At 40.4% G+C, this 22,565-nt stretch overlaps 3 long non-coding RNA genes across 3 annotated transcripts; all 3 read right to left on the reverse strand.

Moving 5' to 3' along the window:
- Nucleotides 1-852: 852 nt before the first annotated feature.
- On the reverse strand, nt 853-3,909 carry LOC130842252 (uncharacterized). Its single transcript, XR_009050387.1, has 5 exons — nt 2,160-3,909; nt 2,022-2,052; nt 1,474-1,599; nt 1,185-1,273; nt 853-1,078 (listed from the first exon to the last, which is right to left on the reverse strand). It is a non-coding gene; the product is annotated as an uncharacterized LOC130842252 (long non-coding RNA).
- Nucleotides 3,910-5,401: 1,492 nt separating this feature from the next.
- Nucleotides 5,402-6,070, reverse strand: LOC130841350 (uncharacterized). Its single transcript, XR_009050224.1, has 3 exons — nt 5,777-6,070; nt 5,627-5,692; nt 5,402-5,518 (listed from the first exon to the last, which is right to left on the reverse strand). It is a non-coding gene; the product is annotated as an uncharacterized LOC130841350 (long non-coding RNA).
- Nucleotides 6,071-6,263: 193 nt separating this feature from the next.
- On the reverse strand, nt 6,264-7,436 carry LOC130842594 (uncharacterized). Its single transcript, XR_009050485.1, has 3 exons — nt 6,941-7,436; nt 6,712-6,833; nt 6,264-6,458 (listed from the first exon to the last, which is right to left on the reverse strand). It is a non-coding gene; the product is annotated as an uncharacterized LOC130842594 (long non-coding RNA).
- Between the last annotated feature and the right edge of the window lie 15,129 nt (nt 7,437-22,565).

A 22,565-nucleotide genomic window follows, 5' to 3' on the forward strand; every position in this document is an offset into this window, starting at 1 on the left:
GGACGCAAGCCATGTCTCTTTAACATCATTATGAGGTTCACCATGACCTCTCAACAGGAACCTGGAAAACACTGTGACAAATGTGTCCATGGACCCACGTTTACTACCTGCACCCTGAAGATAATCCTGTCGCTACCACCCTTTCAGGACTCGTCACATCTACTTGGAATCTTGCAGTAACTCCAAGGTCTAGGCCATTGTTAGACACAGTATTATATCTTGAATGCTGACCTGCAAAAGAAAACCATGGTTACTATTGTGACGTGCAGCTGTATGAGAATTACATGGATATCTGCAAGTCTCTTAACAATTACACAGTCAAACATAAATTTTTTTCTAAAATATAAAACAGGAGGATAACACAGTTTCTAGAATTGGTGAAGCACTATCAATTCTTACCTGAAAACCTAGCCCCCAAATGCCATGGCAAAATAGGAACAAATATCACTTACCTAAGTGTATGAAGACAAGATGGTCTCTGATGTGGTGAAGGTGCCTATCATCACTTACCTGGATACCAGAAATGGCTCTGAAAACAACCTGTCAGGTTCGCCACGATCTCTTGACGTGAACCTGAAAAAGACATTATGATGTATGTATGAAAGGACACAACTTGTTCTACCAGGACACCTGCAAAGAACATTCACTGCTTTCATCATTATGAGAGCATCAATTCTAACTGAATACTGGCAGTAAGCCAAGTCAGGAATATTCTCAGGTAAGGTGACATTTCTTAAGGGAAAGTGTGCAAAATTTCCATGATCACTACTATGGCTGGGGCCGTCATGCTAATTACCTGGTTGTGTGAAATTACTCAACACCCACAGAGAAAGACAAAAAATTTCTTTAAAGTATAATAAATGAAAACTGGTTTCTAGAACTGCTAAGGGATCCATCACTTCCTATCTGAACGCCTACAAGGAAATCAAGCATGAGGGACACCATCATCACTTACGTGGCTACCTGGAGATCAGAAGGCCTTGCTGTGGTTTAGGCCACATCATCACTTACCTGCACATCAGCCATGTCCCCCCAAAAACGACCAATGGTAGGTTCATCGCAATCTCTTGAAGGAAACCTGAAAGAGATGTTATGAAACATATGTTAACAGGCACAATGTCTCCTACCAGGACACCTGCAAATAACCTTGGTCACTTCATCATCAGAAGACATATCGACTTTACCTGGATACTTTCAGTCATCCAAGGTCAACACCAAGGTTGGAAAACGATCATTCCTTGACTGGACATGTGTACAAATCCAATGGGTAGTACTGTAGTGGGGAAAATCATGATAAATACCTGTATACCTGCAACCGTTGAGCACTCCCAAGTGTTAAACATAAATTTTACCTAAAATATAAAAAGTGAAAACTCACGGTCTCTAGATTTGGTAAAGACTCTATCATTTCTTACCTGAACACCTGCAACAAAGTCATGGTGAAAAGCAACGTTGATGCTCGCCATCACTTACCTACCTACAGGAGGACCGGAAGGTCTGGGCTGCGATTTAGGCCCATGCCATCACTTATCTCGACAGCAGCGGTGTCCCCCCATCAACTGCCATAGACAGGCTTGCTGCCTGCTCTCTTGGAAAGCCCTGAAAAACACATTGTGAAAAATGTGCTTGGTACAATATCTCATTCTACCTGTGCACCTGCAAATTCACTTGTCGTCTGTATCATTTTGGGACCCATCAACATTACTTGGATACTTGGAGAACTCTGAGGTCAAACACTAGTTACACACACCTTCCTCCCACAAAGGGCTACTTGCAATTATCCCATGGTTAATAACGCAGAACAATATGATAAGCTACGTGGATGCTTGCAATCTGTCTAGCACTACAAGTAAGAAATACACATTATCTCTGTACAAGAACACAGCAAAAATTACCGCTTGCTGGTATTACTAAGGACAAATTAATTTAGCTTACACCTGCCAAAAACAAGGCAAATATCAGAAAATCACAGATATCTGAAAATAAGCAGCCCTCTAATGAGTTCACGTCACATCTCATACCTGTGTACGACCAAAGACCTGAACAGAACACCTGCAAAAAACAGGTGAGCGTAAGTGTTAGAGACACCATGAACACTTACTTACATGTGTGAAGATCACATGATCTAGGCTGTGGTTTAGGCCCAAATCATCACTTACCTCAATATCTGCTATGTGCCTTGTTATCTACTGTTGATAGGTTCACTGTGATGTCTTCATATGAAGCTGAAAAAAATTGTATAGAATGTGTTTGGTACACATCTTATTCCATTGGGACACCTGCAAATTCCTTGTTCAATTCTACCATTTCAAGATACATTGGCGTTACATAGACAATTGTGGAAATCAGATTAAACACGAATAAGAGATACCTTCCTCTTTTGAAGGGATGCCAGAAAAAATGCCAAAGTGAATAATGACTGATGGACAATATGAGAAACACTTGCCTATCTACCTATCCATCTATCACTATGAGTATATAAAACACATAACCCCTGAATAAGAACACAGTCAAATACCCTGATCACTAGTACTGCTGGGGTGAATTTAATTTCTGAATTGCATACACGCCAAAGCCATACTTAACGGACAGTCTTCAAAGCATCATCATTCACACATATGAAAGTAAGAAGCTTGCTAATGAGCCAAAGTCACATAACCTCATGCCTGCATATTAGGAAAGGACTTAACAGAACACTTGCAAAACAACAGGGTATCACTGTGTTAGGGAAATCATATTCATTTACCCAGATATCTGAAGATCAGATGGCTTGTCACTTGCAAAAGGCCCACACTATCACTTACTTGGATAAAAGCCACATCCCTTTAATGATCATTAAGAAGTCCACCATGAACCCTAGACAGGAACCTGGAAAACACATTGTAACAAATGTGTCTATGGACACAATTAATTATTTGGACCCTGAAAATAACTTCATTCACTGCCTTCCCTGCAGGACCCGTCATGAGTTCTCCCTGGGGGCACGCATCCTCCAAGCTCTATGCCATGGTTAGAAACACTATCCTCTCTTCCCTGCTCACCTGCAGAAATGCCATGGTCACTACTGTGCCACACACTCAGTCATCACTGCGTGCATACCCGTGAATCGCTCAACACTCACAGGGTTAAAAATAAATTCTCAAAAATATAAATCAGTAAGATAACGTGATTGCCAGAATTCATAAAAAACTATCATCACTTACCTGAATACCTGCAAAAAAGCAGTGCAACGTAACACTTGGGAACATTACCCACACTTACCAACATATCTGAGGATCACATGGTCTGTCCAGTGCAAAAGGCCCACATCATCACTTACCTGGATACAAGCCATGTCCCATTGAAGATCATTATAAGGTTCACTGTGATCCCTAGAGAGAAACCTGGAAAACACACAAATGTGTGACAAATGTATCTAGAGACACAAGTTTATTTACTACCTAGACCCTGAAAATAACCTTGTCATGACCATCACTGCAGGACTCATCAAATCTACTTGGAATCTTGCTATGCTCCAAGGTTCAGGCCATTGTTAGACCATTATCTTCTACATTTACACCTGCATGGAACATGGCTTAGACGTGTGATACCCAGCTCTATGAGAAATACATGGATATCCGTCAGTCACTCAAAACTCATATGGTTAAACATTAATTTTTCTGAAATATAAACTACCGGATAACATAGTTGCTAGAATTTGTAAGGTCACTATAATTTCTTACCAGACTGCCTGCAAAAAAAGTCATGATAACAAGATGTATGAGGAAACATCATCATTACCTAGATGTGTGAACGCTGATTGTCTGTGCTATGATTTATACTCACATCATCATTTACCTACACACCAACAATGTGCAACGTTCATTACCACTGATGGGCTTATTGTGATGTGTTATCCTGAATCTGCAAAACAAATTGCAGTACATGCATTATGTACACATGTCATTCTCCCTCTACATCCCCAGATTCCCTTGATCACTTCGGGCATGATTTGGGGAGCCATAAACACTACCTGCACAATTGCTTGCAGAAGATGAGGTAAAAACTCAGGAAAAAAGGCCTTCTGGTCTGAAGGGCTCATTGCAATAACCCACGAGCCAAAAATGCTATGATGTCAACATAATAAACTACAAGAATTTCTGCACATGCATCTTTCAATACTAATCAAGTACATATTATCTCTAGGGAAGAAAATAAAAATCTTATTACTATTAGGAAGGACATATTAATTTCATAATAACATATATGAAACAAAAAGTAAATGTAAGAGACTCAAAAATATTAATTTTGTAACTATCTCTATTGGGAATGTTTTTGAGATACTGTCACATCATCTCCTACCTGTCCACCAGCAAAGACCTGAACAGGATCTCTGTAAAAGAAACATGGGAACACTGTGTGAAGGGACCGCACGCTCACTTACCTAGATGTCTGAGGTCACATGACCTGTACTGGGGTAAAACCCACTTTATCACATACCTGCCAACCAGCAAGCTCCCATCCATGAGCAGTGGTATGTCCACTGTGGTCTCAGAACTGCTGGAACACGTAAAATCATATAGGTCAAGTGTGTTTAAGGACTGAAGGACGCTTGTTTTACATGTGTCAAACAAATAAATGCAAGAAAAAACAGCACCAGCAAATGACCCTTAGACACCTTCATCATGAAGGGAACCATCCACTCTACCTGGACCTGTCAGAACTTCAATGTCACTTTCAGTGCTAGAGACACATCTCTCTGAGCACATTTAGGAATCCCATGCTCGATGCTGTGATGTCCACACTACGATAACTCAGCTGCCACCGGCATATGCCTCTGTCACAACTACGGTTAAGCACACGCTGTATGTACACTCGAAAAGAAATGGCTAATGCTACTATCACTGATTGGGGAACATAATTTCCTGTTTCCTGCAACACTCGCAGGGTTGCAAATAAATTCTCAAAAATATAAACTAGGAGGACAACATGACTGCTAGGACTGATAAAACACTATCATTCCTTACCTGAAGACCTGAAAGGAAACACATGGGAAAAGAAGTTTAGCCACTCAATACCGCTTACCTAGAGATGTGAACGCAGGATGCTCTGACCTGGCGGAGGTGCACATCATCACTTACCTGGACACCTGAAAGGACCCCCTTTAACAGCCATTCATTTCATCTCGATCTCGTGATGGGAACTTGAGAAATACACGCTACACGATCACAAGGACAGAACTTGTAGCGGGCCACCTTCAAAATTACATTAGACATTTCCTTCACCATGAAAACAGCCACTCTACCTGAATACTGGTCGTAAGCCGAGGCCGAGGGCATTGGCGGACCTGACAGCCTTTCATCGTGGGACACCTGCAGGATTCCACAGCCACCTTCACGCCTAGGAGCATCACGATGATCACCTGAATATGGCCAGTGCTCGTCACTCACATGGCTCACCCAGAATTGTCTCTACATATGATACATGAAAACTCATGGTTTCCAGACGTGGTGACAACAGCCATTTCCTACCTGAGTACCTGCAAAGACAAAATGGTATAACAATTGTTAGGGAAACGACTAGAGCTCACCCAGCTACATGAAGATCAAATGACCTGTGCTCTGCTTTAGTCCATATCATCACTCACCTGCATACCAGCGCTGTCCACCACTGAGGAGCAGTGCTGGTTTAATGATGATGTCTTGACACGTACCTAGAAAGATAACATGAAACGTCTGTGAAAGGACACCTGCAAATAATGGTGGTCATTTCACCAGGAGGAGACCCATCGACCTACCTGGATACGTGCCAGCAATCCAAGGTCAACACCAATGCCAGATGGAATATCCTTCTTTCACTGGACACCTGTAGAAATCCTATGACGGGTACTGTACTGGGGAACACCATGAGAAATACCTGTATTCACATGCTACCTCAGCATTCACAGGGTTAACAATGAAGACTTACAGAAATACAACAAGTGAGAAGTCACGGTGTCTCAAAGTGGTAAAGACTATCGTTTCCTGCCTCAATACCTGCAGGCGCCATGGTAACAAGGCGTTGGAGGACACATCATCACATACTTAGGTCCATGAAGGTCAGATGGAAAGTGCTCTGACGTCACCCAACACCAGCACTTATCTCCGTACCAGCAATGGCCCACGAGGACGACCACTAAGAGGCTCACCGTGCTGTCTTGACACGAATCTGAAAAACACATGGTGGGAAATGTTTGGGGTACAGAAATCATTCTACCTCGCAAGCTGTAAATTTCCTTGGTCGTTTGCACCACTCTGGTACCCATCCACACTACCTGGCCAGTTGCAGGAATGCAAGGTCAATTCCTGGCAAGAAACGCCATCTTCTCTTGAAGGGATACTTGACAAAATTCCCAGTCAGTAACTTGATGATGCCGATATGATACGTTACCTGGACGGCCTGCGCATCTGTTCATCACTATCATGTTAAATACGTTCTCTCTAAACAAGAAGACAAAAACATCTCATTGGTACGAATATATGGAGGATCAAATGCATTCCTTAACTACACGCACGCCGAAAACAAGGTACATATGAGAGTCTCGAACATTAATTACAGAGATATCTGAAAATGAGAATGTCTTTAATGCGTTAAGGTCACATCACCTCATACCTGTATACTAGGAAAGACCTTAACAGGATACCTGCAAACAGACATGGGAACACGAATGTTTGGGACACCATCCTCAATTACCTTCATACTGAAGACCACAGATGGGCTTCACTGCGGCAGGACACATTTTATCAATGACCGGCTTGAGAGCAAGGTGCCGTTTTCAACCATCGTTAGCTTCACAGTGTTCTCTTGACAGGAACCTGAAAAGACACATTCAACAAATGTGCTGAAAGATGCAATCTCTTCTGCCAGGACACCTGCACCTAACCTTATTTACCTCCACTCTTATGGAAAACATCAGCTCTACCTGGGTACTTGCGTGAATTCCGCTGAACGCCATCATCAGGAGAGACCTTCACTTCTTTTTTTTTTTTAATTTTTTTTTTTTTTTTTTTGGCACACGGTCTTAGTTGCTCCGCAGCATGTGGGATCTTCCTGGAGCAGGGATTGAACTCATGTCCTCCGCATTGGCAGGCAGACTCCCAACCACTGCGCCACCTAGGAAGCCCCGACCTTCACTTCTTAACTGGACACCTGCAAAACTCCTACGATTACTTCTGTGGTGGCACCTCCATGACACTTACAAGATGTGATCAACCCACAACACTCACAGGCTTAAACATCAGTTATCTCTAAGATATAAAAAACATAAACGCGGGCTTACCACAATTAGTAAGCACTCTTAGCGTTTCTCACCTGAATGCCTGCAACAAAATCATGCGAACGAGAAGTGTTAGGAAGGCCATCATCACTTACCCACGTACATGAAGGATAGATGGCCTATGCTGTGGCTTAGGCCCACATCATCCCTTACCTGCACCCCAACAGCGTCCCTGTTCACATCAATGCTAGGTTCAAAGTGATGTCTTGACAAGAATCTGAAAAAGACATCAGGAAAGCTGTGTTAAAGGACACAGCTGTTTCTACCTGGATCTCCGCAAATAACCTGGTGACGTCATCATTAAGGAATACACCAACTCTACCTGGAGCTTTTCAGTAATCAAAGATCAATAGTGATGTCAGAGAAAATCATTACTTCACTGGACACCTGTGAACAACCTACGGGTAGTAATGGCGCTGGGGACACCATGATAAATACCTACCCATGTGTCATCCTTCAACACTCACAGGGTTAAGCATAAACTTTTCCTAATATAAAAAGTGAAAACATGTCTTCTAGAATTGGTAAAACCCTTCTCACTTCTTACCTGAACCCCTGCACGAAAAGAAAAAGACTGTGTGAATGTCAGGGTGAGACCACGTCATCACTTACCGGGATATACGAGGCCAGATGGCCTGCTCTATGGTTTAGGCCCAGGCCTTCACTTGCCTCAACCAGCGATGTCACACGTTAACTACCATTGAGAAACTCACCAAGGTATGTCGACATGAATCTGAAAAACACGTTGTGCAAAATATGCTCAGTACAACAGAGCTCATTCTACCTGTGCACCTGCAAATTCCCTTCATCAATTATATCATTTAGGGGTCTATAAACATTACCTGAGTAAGTGCAGAAACCTAAGGTCAAACCCTAGTAAGCGAACCTTCCTCTTTTGAAGGGATACCTGCAAAAGTCCCATGGTCAGTATTATAGGTATGTAAAATTCATTACCTGGATACCATCACAATAGCCTTAAAAAAATGATCTCTGAACAAGAATATAGTAATTTCTCATGCTGACTAATAGTATAGGCACAAATTAATTCTGAAAGGCTACATGAGAAAACAAGGTTAACTTAAGAGTCTTCAAAATATCATTAAGTACCTACATAATTGAAAATAGGAAGATATCTAATTAATGTGACATCCTGTCATACCTGTACACTAGGCAAAGAACTTAATGAGAAACCTATAAAATCATGGTATACTGTGTTAGAGACACCATTCTCAATGACCTAGGTATCTGAAAATCTAATGATCTGCACTGGGGTAAGAGTCACTCTATCACATACCTGGTTACTAGCAAGGTCCCACTGACAACTGTTATTTGGTTCATTGTGATGTCATGATGACTGTTAGAACCTTGAGAAATGCATTCCACAATTGTGTGAAAGAACATATTTGTCTATGTCCAAAATAAGTACCTTTGCAAATAACCTTGGTCACTTCCATCATTAGGGGAAGCATAAACACTACCTGGATCTTGCAAGAACTTTAAGGTCAACACCATGGTTAGGCACACTATCATCTCTTCTATGAGTTCCTGTAGAAATCTCACAGTTAATATTTCAACAGGAGAATAAGTTTCCTGGACCTGCATTACCCTTACTAGCACTGGTTGAGGCAATGTCATTTCTTAACTGTATACCTGCTAAAAAAAAAACCCCAAAATGAAACCATGGTAATAGAATAGTTAGGAACACCATCCACAGTTACCGACATATCTGAAGATCAGATTGTGTGTAGGGAGCTAAAAGCCCACATCGTCGCCTACCTGGATACAAGCAAAGTCCCATTAAGGATCATTTTGAGATTCACCATGACTCCTTGTCAAGAATGTAAAGGACCCTTTGTGACAAATATGTCTATGGACACATCTTTTCTACTAGGACACTGCAAATAACCTTGCTCACCGCCATCACTGCAGGCCCCATCAGTTCTCCCTGGGTTCATGACGTACTCCAAGGTCTATGCCAAGGTTTGATACACCATCATCTCTTCCCTGCTCACCTGCAGAAACACCATGATTACTACTGTGCCACACAGCTCCATCATCATGACATGGATACCCGCAATCTGCTCAACATTCCCATGACTAAATATAAATTTTCTCTAAAATGGCAAATAGCAGCATATCATGATTGCTGCAATTGGTAAAACAGTATCATTTCTTACCTAATTACTTGAAAAAAAATAACACATGTTAAGTAAGTTTAGTCACTCACTAACACTGACCTAGATATGTAAAGATCAGATGGTCTGATGTGGTGAAGGTGCACATCATTACACATCATTACTTAACTGGATACCAGAAATGTCCCCAGAGAATGACCACTGCAAGGTTTCTCTCTTGATAGGAATCTGAAAAGCATATTATGGACTTCCTAGGTGGCGCAGTGGTAAAGAATCCGCCTGCCAAGGCAGGAGACACGGGTTCGAGCCCTGCTCTGGGAAGATTCCACATGCCACGGAGCAACTAAGCCCGTGCGCCACAACTATTGAGTCTGTGCTCTAGAGCCCGTGAGCCACAACTATTGAGCCCATGTGCCGCAACTATTGAAGCCCACGCGCCTAGGGCCCATGCTCCACAACAAGAGAAGCCACTACAATGAGGAGCCTGTGCACCACAATGAAGAGCAGCCCCTGCTCGCAGCAACTAGAGAAAGCCCGTGTGCAGCAACGAGGACCCAATGCAGCCAATAAATAAATTAAAAAAAAAAAAAGTACATTATGATATATGTGTAAAAGGACACAAGTTACTCTACCAGGACACCTGCAAACAACCTTAGTCATTTCCATCATTTTGAAATCAACTCTACCTGAATACTTGCAGTACTCTGAGGTCAAGACCATTGTCAGGTAATAACACTTCTTTACAGGATACCTGCAAAATGTCCATGGTCACTACTGTGGTTGGGATATGATGATAAATACTTGATCTGTGTCATCCCTCATGACTCACAGCGTTAAAGATTTGCTCTAAAAAATGAAAACTGAAAGTTAATGGTTTCAAGAATTGGTAAGGAATCTGTCATTACCTGAATACCCGCAAAGAAGTCGTGGTAACAAGTAACAAGGTCACTATCATCACTTCCTATGTATGTGCAGCCAGATGGCCTGTGCTGTGGGTTAGGCCCACATCATCACATACTTGCACCCCAACAGTGTCCCCCATTAGCACCAAAGCTGGGTTCAGAGTGATGTATGGACAGGAACCTGGAAAAGACATGAAATATGTCCTTTCTACTAGGACACCTTGGTTACATTATCTTTATAAGACACATCAACAGTACCCGACACTTGCAGTAATCCAAGGTCAATACCAGGGTTGAAAAGCCATAGTTTCTTGGCTGGACACCTGTAAGAACCCTACGGGCAGTACTGTGGTGGGGAAACCATGATAAATATCTGCGTACGTGCAATCCCGCAATACTTAAGAGTGTTAAACTTTTTCTAAAATATAAAAAGTGAAAACTATTGTTTTCTAGATTGGTAAGGACTCTATTATTTCTTACCTGATATCTGAAAAAAAAAAAATCATGGTAACAAGTGTTAGCACAAATCATCACTTACTCAGATATCTGGAGATCAGATGGCCCTGCTGTGGATTAGGTCCATCTCATCACTCACCTTGACACCAGCAAGGTCCCATCTGCAAATCCATCTATCACTACTATGTTAAATACATATTATCACTATAGAAGAATACAAAAAATCTCATTCCTACTAGTCTTATGAGTGACAAATTAAATTCCTGATTACATGCTAAAACCAAAGTAAATATGAGACTGAAATCATGAATTAATATAGATATCTGAATATAAGAATGTCTTTAATCAGTTAATATCACATGACCTTGTACTTGTGTAACAGGAAAAGATATTAACATGATACCTGCAAAAAAAAAAGAAGACATTAACACAAACGTTATGGATAGCAGCCTCACTTACCTAGATATTGAAGTTCAGATGGTCTACATCGTGGTAAGACCCACTTTAACACTTACCTGGTTAAGTGTTATGTTAGTAACCATTAGGTTCACCCCATTCTCCTAACAGGAACCTAAGAAATACATGCTACAAATGTGTTTAAGACACAACTTGTTCTACCACGAGGCCAGCCTGCCTGCCCCTAACCGTGTTCACCTCCATTATTATGGAGCACATCAACTCTACCTGGATCCTTGCCTCCATTCAAGGTCAACACTGTTGTCAGAGGAGATTAATGTTACTTGCCTGGATACCTAAAAAATCCTATGGTTATGACAGTGGTGAGATTTCACAACAACTACCTGGACAGACTTCTCAATACTCACAGGACTAGACAACTTTTCACTAAAATATAAAAAGTGTAAACTCATGGTTACTAGAATTAGTAGGGACTCTTAGCATTCCTTACCTGAACACCTGCAACAGAATCATGCCAACAAGAAGTGTTAGGAAGGCCATCATCACTTACCTACGTACATGAAGAACGGATGGCCTGTGATGTGGTTTAGGCCCACGTCATCACTTACCTAGACACCAGCCACTTCCCACGTTAACTACCACTGATAGCTCACCATCACGTCCTGACACACATTTAGAGAATGTGTATGATATCCATATTATTCTAGGGTACACCATCAGATTCCCATGGTCAATTGTATCATTTTGGAGCCCGTCAATGCTACCTGCATACCTGCAGAATGGCGAGGTCAACCCCTAGAAAGAGATACCTTCCTCTCTTGAAGGGATACCTGCAAAAATCCCATTGTCAATAAAGCAGTGGTGGACTATACGATAGAACCTGGATACATATACATCACTCGATCATTAAAAGTGTTAAATACACAGAATTTCTAAATAGATAATAAAATTTTATTCTTAGTAGTATTATTGGGAACATGTTAAATTTCTGAACTGCCTACATGCCAAAAACAAGGTAAATTTAAGACTTGAAAATATTAATTATATAGATATCTGAATATAAGAAAGTCTCTAATGAGTTAATGCCATTCATCTCATACCTGTATGCTAGCAAAGACCTTAACAGGACACCTGCGAAACAAAAAGCAAAAAACCAAAAAAACAAAACCCAACCAACAAACAAAAACCAAAAAAACCCAAAAGCGTGGTAACGCAAGTGTTAGGTCACCAAGCTCACTTACCTTTTTATTGAAGATCAGATAGTCCACAGTGTGGTAAGACCCACTTTTCACTTACCTGGTTACCAGCAAGCTTCCACTAACAACCATTGTTAGGTTCACTGTGTTCTCATCACAGGAACTGGAAAAAACACACGGGAAAAAATGTGTTTAAGGACACAACTTGTTCTACTAGGACACCTGCACACCACCCTGTTCAATTCCATTATTACCTAACACATCAACTCTACCCGCATAGTAGCATTAAATCAAGGTTAATACCACTGTCACAAGAGACCATCGTTTCTTGACTGGATACCTGCAAAAATCCTATCCTTACCCCTGTGGTGAGACACTCCACAACAACTACCAGCACAATCAATCCCTGAACACTCACACTGGTAAACATAAATTTTCTCTAAAATATGAAAGTATAAATTCATGGCTACTAGAATTGGTAAGAACTCTATCATTTTACCTGAATACCTGCAAAGAAATCATTCTAACAAGAAGTGTGAGGGACACCATTATCACTTACCTAAATAGATGAAGATCATATGATCTGTGCTGTAGTTTAGGCCCAAAACATCACTTACCTCCATACCTGTCATGTGCCTTGTTAACTACCATTGATTAGGCTCGCCTGAAAAACATGTTGTGGAAAATGTGCAGTACACATGCTGTTCTACCTGTACACCCACAACATCGCCTTGGTCAGTTGTATCATTTTGTAACTCATCAATGTTACCTGGATAACTGCAGAAATCTGAGGTTCAACCCTAGTAAGAGGTACCTTCCTTTCTTGAAGGGATACCTGTAAAAATTCCACGGTCAATATCATGATGGACAATATGATAAATTACCTGGATACTTGCATATCTGTTACCATGAGTATAAAAAGCACTATTTCTAAACAAGAATACAGTTAATGCTCATGCTTACTAGTGTTGTTCTGGATGAATGAATATCTTAATGGTATACATGCCAAAAGCAAGGTTATTTTAAGAATCATGGGAACATTATTAATTAATTACCTAGATGTGTGAAAACAACTAAAGTCTCTAATGAGTTAATATTCCATAATACCATACCTCCTAGCAAAGACCTTAATGAGATATCTGCAAAAAAACCTGATAACACATGTGTTAGGGACACCATCCTCACTTACTAGATACTGAAGATCAGACAGTGCATTGTAGTCAGATCCACTTTATCACTCACCTGGTTACTAGCAATGTCCTGGTAATGACCACTGTTAGATTCACCGTGATTCCTTGACTGGAATGTGAAAAAAATACGCATGACAAATATGTTTAAGGAGACAACTTGCTCTACAGTGACACCTACAAATAACCTTGGTCACTTTCATCAATGAGGGAACCATCAACCTGGCAGTACTTCAAGGCCAATAATGTTCTTAGAGACACCATCATCTCTTTACAGGGCACATGTAAAAATCTCACAATCAATACTGTGGTGTGGACCAGTAGGATCCCTTGCCTGCATATACCTCTATCACTACCTAGGTTCAACATACATTATACCTAAATTCTCACACTGTAAGGGCTAATGCTTACTAGATCTGGTTGAGACAGTATCATTTCCTACCTGAATATCTTTAAAAAACACATGGTGCACAAATGTTAGACACACATTCCTCACTTACCAAGAAATCTGAAGATCAGATATTTGAAGGGTGTTTAAAGCCACACCTTCGCTCACCTGGATATAAGCAAAGTCTCTGTTAACAATTACTATGAAGTCACCATGGACTCTTGACTGGAACCTGAAAAATATATTGTGACAAATGTGTCCATGGACACACATTTTCACCTGGACACCTTAAATGACCTTCTTCATCCATCTCTGTAGGACCCATCGATCTACCTGATACTTGCAATACTCCAAATTCTATACCATTGTTAGAGACAGCATTATCTCTTAACTTCACACCTGCAAATATCCCATGGTTAATACTGTGACATCATCCTCATTTACCTATATCTGAAGATCACATGATCTGTAAGGGGCTTAAGGCTCATATCATCACTTACTGGGATACATGCAAATTCTCTTAATAATGATGATGAGGTTTACTATGATCTCTTAACTGGAATCTGAAAAACACATTGGGACAAATGTTGTATTTATGGACACACATTTCCCACATGAACACCTGCAAATAACCTTCTTCACTTCCACCACTGCAGGACCCATCAACTAGATTTTTGCAGTATCCAAGGCCTAGCCATACTTAGAGACATCATTATCACTTGACTGTACATCTACAAAACCATATGTTTACTATCAGGAAGCAGAATTCCAGGATAGTTACCTGAATAAATGCAAATTACTCAATACTTGCAGGGTTAAACATAGATTTTCTGTAAAATATAAAATAGCAGGATAACATGGTCACTAGAATTGGCAAAACATTATCATTTCTTACCTGAATACTTCTTGAGAACTCACACGTAAAACACATTTAAGTGATCCAACATCATTTACTTGGATATATGAAGATCAAATGGTCTGTGATATGAAAACCATCACTTACCTAGATATCAGAAATGTCCCCCTGTTACTGACCACTGTTTAATTCATCATGGTATCTTAGTAGGAACCTGACAAGCACCTTGTGAAATATATGTTAAAGCATACAACCTTTTTTTACCAGAACATATGCAAATAACCATGGCCACTCCATCATTATAGAGCATATCAAGTCTATTTGGATACTTGGATTAATTCAAGGTCAATACCATTATCAGATACCATAATAATTTCTTGTAGGACCCCTGTGAAAATTCCATGATTACTACTTGGCAGTAAGGGTGGGGAAGACCATGATAATTACCTGGATACATACCATCCCTCAACGCTCAGAGTTAAACATAATTTTTCTCTAAAATATAAGATGTGGAAACCAATGGCTATAAGAATTGGTTAGGAATCTATCATTTATTAGTTGAATACTTGTAAAAATCATGGTAACAAGAAGTGTTAGGGATACCTAACCTATATACCTCTTACCTATATATTAAGATCAGATGGTCTGCGCTGTGGTTTAGGACCACATCATCACTTACCTTGATATCCCATGTTAACTACCACTGATAAGCTCACCATGATATCTTGACATGAATCTGAAAAACACATTGTGAAAAATGTGTTTGGTATACATCTTATTCTACCTGAACACCTGCAAACTCCCTTGGTCACTTGTATGATTTCAGTGTTACCTCAATATTTGCAGAAGTCCAAGGCCAAACCTTAGAAAAAGACATCATCCTCTCTTGGAGGGATGCATGCAAAAATCCCATGGTTGGGGACTTCCCTAGTGGTCCAGTGGCTAAGACTCCACTCTCCCACTGCAGGGGGCATGGGTTTGATCCCTGGTCAGGGAACTTAAGATCCCGCATGTCGTGCGGTGTAGCCAAAAAAAAAAAAAAAAAAAATGCCATTGTCAATAAGGTGTGATGGAGTGTATGATAAATTACCTGGATGCCTGCAAATCTATCTCTACAAATGTTAAATACACATTAGTTCTAAACAAGAAGATAGTAAAATCTCACGCTTACTAGTGTTGCTATGAACAAATTAATTTCTTAACAGCAAACATGCCAAATAAGAGGTTAATAAAAGAGTTTCTACAACATCATTAATTTCTAGATATCTGAAATAAAGAAGGTCTCCCACGAGTTAATGTCACATAATCCCATACTTGTATACTAGCAAAGACCCTACTGAGATACCTGCAAAAAACATGGTAACACAAGTGTTAGGGACACCATCCTCACTTAGCTAGACATTTGAGGATCAGATGGTCTGTACTGTGCTAAGACCCACGTTATCATTTACCTGGTTAAGTGCAAAAATCCCACTGATGTCCACTGAGAGCTTAACTGTGATCTCTTGACTGGAACCTGAAAAAAAAAATGTAATAAATGTGTTTAAGGACACAACTACTTCTCCCAGGGTATCTGTAAATAACTTCAGTTATTTTTATCACTATGGGATGCATCCACTAGACGTGGATACTTCCAGTACTCCAAGGTTAATACCATTGTCATGAGGCCATCATGTGGTGAAAGTACAGCTACAAAATCCCCATGTTACCTCTGTGTTGTGGGACACGTGATTGTTACCTGAATACATGCTCACTCATCACTCTCACGGTTAAATATAAATTTTCTCTAAAATATAAAAAATGAAAACTCATGGTTTCTAGAATGCCAAGGACTCTACATTTTCATACCTCAATAGTGCAATAAAATTATGTTAAGCATTATTAATACCATCATCACTACCTCCTATCTATCTGAAGATCAGATGGTCTGGGCTGTGGTTTAGGCCCTCATCACATACCTTGATACCAGCCATATCTCCTATTAAGTACCAATTACAGGCTCACCCTGATCATGGCCTAGAATTGGTAACGCCTATATTATTGTAAACTGAATAGCTGTACCAAATACAGGGTCACAAAGTGTTAGGGACACCATCACCACTTACCTACATTTCTGAAGGTCAGATGGCCTGTGCTCTGGTTTAGGCCCACAGCATCACTTACCTGGACATCAGCAGTGGCCCCATTAATGAGCATTGTTCAGTTTACCATGATGTCTTGACAATAACCTGAAAAACATATTATGAAATATGTGTCAAAGGACACAATTTATTCTACCAGGATACCTGCAAATAACCTTCTTTACTTCTATCATGACGGGACACATCAACTCTACCTGCATATTAGCGGCATTCCAAGGTCAACATCATTTTTGGGTAAGATCATCATTTCCTAACTGTATACCTTCAAAAATCCCATGGTTACTGCTACTGCTGTGGGGAGGAACACCATAATTACCTGTATACTTGTAATCTCTGGACATGTGAAGGGTAGAACAAGTTTTCTCTCAAAATATAAAATGTGAAATCTCATGAGTTCTAGAGTTGATAAGGACTCTATCATTTCTTAACTAAATAGCTATAATAAAAACATGTTGGACTTCCCTGGTGGCGCAGTGGTTAAGAACCTGCCAGCCAATTCAGGAGACACAGGGTCAATCCCTGGTCCTGGAAGATCCCACATGCCGCAGAGCAACTAAGCCCGTGTGCCACAACTACTGAGCCTGAGCTCTAGAGTCTGTGAGCCACAACTACTGAGCTCACGCATTGCAACTACTGAGCCTGCATGCTGCAACTACTGAAGCCTGAGCACCTAGAGCGCCTGCTCTGTAACAAGAGAAGCCACCGCAATGAGAAGCCCGCACAACGCAACGAAGAGTAGCCCCTGCTCGCCACAACTAGAGAAAGCCTGCACACAGCAACGAAGACCCAATGCAGCCCAAAAAACCCCCAAAGAAACAAACAAAAAAAAACCCACATTAAGTGCTAGGGACACTATTGTCACTTACTTAGATATCTAAAAATCCGATGGTCTGCGCTATGGTTTAGGCCCACATCATCGCTTACCCGGACACCAGCAAAATCCATGTCAACAACCATGGCAAAGTTCATCATGCTCTCTTAACTGAAACCTGACACAGTGTTACAAATGTTTCCACTTATACATCTTTTTTCTCCTGGATGCCTATGAATAAAGCTGGTGGCTTCCTTCATTGTAGGATCCATCAACTCTACCTGGATACTTGTTATATTCCACTGGTTACCCCTTGGTTACTAACAATATCCTCTGTTGACTGGAGACTTGCAAAAATCCTAGTAAACAGTAAGGGTTAATGCTTACTAATGTTTGTGAGAACACTAACATTTCTTACCTGAATATCTACAAAAACAAAACATGGTAATATAAATGTTAGGGATACCATCATCACTTACGTAGATTTCTGAAGGTCGGAAGGGCTATAGCGTGGTAAGACTCACATAATCACTAGCTCCAGCCAAGTCTCATTAACCACCATTGTTAGGGTCACTGTGATCCCCTGACTGGAGCCTAAAAAAAAAAACACAGTATGGCAGATGTACTTAAGGACATACTTTTCTAGCCAGGACACTGGCAAAGAACTTTTGTCACTTCCATCTTTATAGGCCCATCAATGCTACCTGAACACTGGTAGAACTTGAAGGTTAACACTGTTGTTACAGGTACCATCATCTCTTGACCTTGCACCTGTAAAAATCTCACGGTCAATACTGTGGTGGAGAACACTGTGCTCACTTACCTGGATATCTGCAAATCTCATTCATTCCTAAGGTTAAACACACATTTTCTCTAAATTAGAAAACCGGCTCAAGTAGATCTCACAGTTATCAGTATTTGTAAGCTCCACATCATTTTTTTTACCTAAATATTTGCAAAAAACATGGTACCAACATGTATTGGGGACACCATCATCACTTACCTAGATTTCTGAAAATCAGATGATTTATACAATGTTTAAGGTCCACCTCATCTCTTGCCTGGATTCCATGATCTTCACCATTATCTCCCGGCTTGGAGCCTACAAAAACACATGGTGGCAACTATGATTAGAGGCACGTCTCCTACATGGACCTCAAAAAATCCTATGATCACTACTATTGTTAGGGGAATCATAAACTCTACCTGGATCCTTTGGTTCTAAGGTCAACATTGTAGTTAGAGACACCATCATCTCTTGACTGGGACCTGAAAAAACACATGGTGACAACCCTGGTTAGGAATGCATGTTCTTCCCTCTGGGCCCCTGCTAATTCCATCAGTCTGTTCCATTATGGCAACCACCAACTCCACCTGGATATCTGGAGAATTCTGAGGTCAGCACTGTAGTTTTGGACACCATCTTCTATTCACTGGATACCTGCAAAAAATCCCATGGTCACTACTACAGCAAGAACTCTGTGATACAGTCTCTGGACACTTGCAAATATCTTCATCACTACTAAGTTTTAAGACAAAATCATCTCTGAATTAGAAAACAGTAAAGTCTGATGTTTACTACTTGTGTTAGGGATATTAATTTCTTACCTGAACACCTACGAAAACACATGGTTATAAAAAGAGTTTGGGATAGCGTCATCACTTTTCTAGATATCTGAAAATCATGTTCTCTATTGTGTTTAATGCCCACATAATCTTTTACCTGGATATTAGCAAAGTCTCACATCTACTCCCACTATTAGGTTCACCATCATCTACTGACTGGAACCTAAAAAATTCCATGGTCTGTACTGTGGTGAGTGACATCATGATAACTTATCTCAACAGTTACAAAATACTGTGAAGTAAACTTGGTTAAGGTCCACATTCTTTCTTTGTTATCTATTAAATCCCAGGGTTACTACTGTGGTAAATTTCACCTTCATTTATTTACTGGAACCTGCAAAAAAACACTGTGACAATCTTAGAGATATACCATCTCTTACCAGGACACCTAAAAATTCCACGGTCATTGCCATGATTTAAGTCACCATCATTCCTTAATGGATGCTGAGGGGTAGCAGAGTGTGCAATCACAAAATAGGCCTGCTTGCATGAGGATTGTTTTGAGCTGATTATTTTGAGAAACTAGACATAGAAGCTCTGAAAGCAGGGTAGAAGTTACCTTTTTGTAAGGGAAATTTACATTAGAAAGCAGGCCTGCACCAGGAAGAAAGCTATTACTAGAGATCACTTTTTCACCTGAAAAAGTTTGCATGGCAGGGCAAACTTTGTTTACCATCTCTTTCCTCTTCTCACCTTCCTATAAATTGCCTTCCTCCCTTTGCAAACCCCAGACTTCTGTCTCTTCCCTTAGCTCAGGATGGTATATAAACCTCAATTGCTTGGCTGCCTTTCTGAGTCTCGTATCTTTGTGGGGGTCCCCTATGTACATACGTAATTAAAATCATTTCTTTTTCTCCTGTTAATCTTTTATTACAGGAAGGTTTCAGCCAAAAACCTAGAACAGTACAGGGAAATCTTGTTTTCTTCCCCTACAATACCTTCAGAGTCCCACATTCACTCTAGGTTTACCATCAGTTCTTGACTAGATACTTGCAAAATACCTTGGTTACCATAGTGGTTTGTGACACATCATCTTTACCGGGATAAATACAGAAGCCTGTAGTCTCTATTAGGTTTAGAAAAATGTATCTTACAAGGAAACCTACCAATTATCCAGATAAATGCCATTGTTAGGGACACATCATCTCTAACCTGGGTAACCATAAAATATCTTGGCACTACCATTGTTAGTTATGCATCATTTCTTACCTGGATACCTTCAACCCATGGTCACCACATTTTTAGGGACACCAACATCTCTAACCTGGATACTTGCAAAATCCCTTGTTCACTACTGGGGGTAGGATCACTATCATCTCTTGACTGAATACCTGCAAAATCCCATCATCAATTTCATGGTTAAGGACACCATCATCTCTGCACTAAACCCCTGAAAAATTCCATGGTTGCTTTTGTGGTTAGGTTCACCATCATACTGAGACTACCACAAAATACCATGTTCACTAATGTGGTAAGGGACACAATCAGCTTCTACCTGCCTACCTGAGCAATCCCAATTTCAGTACTGTATTGATAGTTAAGGCCACCATTCTCTCTTAACTGGATATCTACAAAATACCACGGTTACTCCCTTGGTTAAATTGATCGTCATTTTGTACCTGTATGAGTTCAATATTCTATGTCTACTACTTAGGTAGGAACATCCTCATTTCTTACCTGGATATTTACAAAATCCCACGGATATAAACATAGCTAGGGTCTCTGCCATCTTTTTACTCTCTATCTACAAAATCCCATGGCACTACCATTGTTAAGGACACCACCATTTCTTCCCAGGATTCCTTCAAAATACTACAGTCACTACAATGGTGAGAGCCACTATCATCTCTTACCTGAACATCTGCCAAGTCCTATGGTCACTGAATCTCTTGACTAGACATTCAAGGCTCTTCATGTCTGACTCTGCTTGTCTCAGCAGCCTCAGCCGGTCATCCCCTCTCATCCCCTCTCAACTGTTTTGTGAACATTCTAAGCAGTTGAGTTTCCCTGAACATTCCTTTCCTTCCTGGTTACGGGCAGTAGAATGCTCAAGCCAGCCCTTACCACCTAATGGGAGCTGATTATTGTCATCTCTTGGCAACTTGGTGTTCAGTGGCCTTGAAATTGGCCATGGTGGTGGTAAATACACCACAGAAACTGGCAAATGCTACACATCAGGCCCTTTCTTTTAAGCATGTACCAGGATGTACTGATGGACAAAGTAATAAATGAACAGACGGAGGCACCACTGAATATGACAACTCAATCTTTCTTTCTCATGAATCTGATGTGACTCATGTCAGTTTGTTCTACATAAGCCTTAAAATTTATTTTTCCAAATTTGTGTACTTAATGAAAAAAATGGATAAACACTTACATTGCAAATTCTTATTATGATATTAATGTTGACCAGGGACTTACATAATCTCAATATGTCTAAAGCTGACAAATTTGCAAAGAAACCCCCAAAACTCCAATAGTTAAATATTACTAGACCTAACAAAAAAATTATATATATATATGTCACCACATTTATTAGAGCAAATCTTTTATTTTCCTTACCATATAAATTTCTTAGTGTGCTTTTCATGACAATCTAAATTTCTATCAGTAACCATATTTAAATTTCATGAAGTTCTTAGTCACCATTCCTTTGAAAATCAAGGAAAATGTCAAGAGAGAGAAGCAGCATTCCACATCCCCTCTTTTTAGGTCCACAGTACGGGAACCAGTTTTATGGTGATTCTCAAAAAAAAAAAGCTCCACACGACGGCTGCAATTTTGATGGATGTATCCTTCAGATTGCCCAGAGGCTAACAGAAGCAGAATGCAATTAGTAAAGGCTATATTTTTAATGTTGGGGTTGGTTTCAGCTTCAAACTTCTTTATTTCTCCTTGTACCCTCACTTCTCTGCAACTCTTCTCGATAATAGAAAACCAGTAAGTTAAATGGACCACGGAGGTGATAAACACTATGTAAAACTGATAGATCAGCAGGCAATTTTCCTTTTATAAAGAAAATTCTATTTCTTAATGACTATTCTAGCCATTTCTACTCACCAAGATCAGCCATCAACTGTGAGAAATAATATTGGTGGCAAATTAACGCACCAACCAGGACATGAAGGGTCCCTGAGACCACCATTCTGTCTCCTA

This window comes from Hippopotamus amphibius, chromosome X, assembly GCF_030028045.1.
Source record: "Hippopotamus amphibius kiboko isolate mHipAmp2 chromosome X, mHipAmp2.hap2, whole genome shotgun sequence".
In the NCBI taxonomy this organism is placed as follows: Eukaryota; Metazoa; Chordata; class Mammalia; order Artiodactyla; family Hippopotamidae; genus Hippopotamus; species Hippopotamus amphibius.